This window comes from Penaeus monodon, chromosome 21, assembly GCF_015228065.2.
Source record: "Penaeus monodon isolate SGIC_2016 chromosome 21, NSTDA_Pmon_1, whole genome shotgun sequence".
Taxonomy (NCBI): Eukaryota; Metazoa; Arthropoda; class Malacostraca; order Decapoda; family Penaeidae; genus Penaeus; species Penaeus monodon.
The window spans coordinates 22701127-22702003 of NC_051406.1; positions in this window are offsets into that span (position 1 = coordinate 22701127).

Below are 877 nucleotides of genomic sequence, written 5' to 3' on the forward strand. Positions count from 1 at the left end.
GATATACGTATACACGCCTATAAGTAAAAACACATGCACCGATTATGATGCAAAACAGTTTTCGTTGGTGAATTTGAACAGAAAGTTTACCATTTCCCAAGATTCTCATTTCCATCTAAATTCAAACTTTGTTAACCACATTACACAACAGCTTAAAGAAGGGTGTTGAGAAAGAACAGGCAATGATATGCAAATCTTAATTAATGTTAATATACCACATGGATAAGAATACATGTCCTAATATGTTAAACCGCTGTTGTAGGTTACAGAGTCTCCTGTTTAGATGCATGACATAATGTCTTAAATGAACTAGTTCTAGATTCTCCTAGCTTTGACAACACAACTTTGGTTTACTAAGGGGTAGGGGGGAGGATAATGGGCAGGGCGAATGGAGGGAGGGGGGCAGGGTGAAAAGGCAAGGGGCAAGACGAAAAAGGGGAGGGACAGGAACAGGGGGGGAGGGGCAGGTGAAAGGGGGACGGCCAAGGCGAATGTGGGAGGTGCATGGGGAAAGGGGGAAGGGGCAAGGCAAAAAAGGGGAGGGATAGGTTTAAGGGGGAGGAGCAAGGTGGAAGGGAGTTGGGCAGGCGAAAAGGGGAGGGGCAGTGTAAAAGAGGGAGGGGCAGTGTAAAAGAGGGAGGGGCAGTGTAAAAGGAAGAAAGGCAGGAGAAAAGGGGAGAGGTTGGGTGAAAGGAAAATGGGCACGGTAGAGTGAAAGGGGAGAAAGGGGAATGGAGAGGTGAAGACAGGGGAAGGGGGAGAGGCCAGCAGGAGGGAGAGGGGAAGGGGGGATGTTATTATCTTCAACGTTTCTAAGAACGTTACATAATCAGTCTAGAAAACAACCCTTCTGTGCTACGCTGTCTCATTCAGTGAA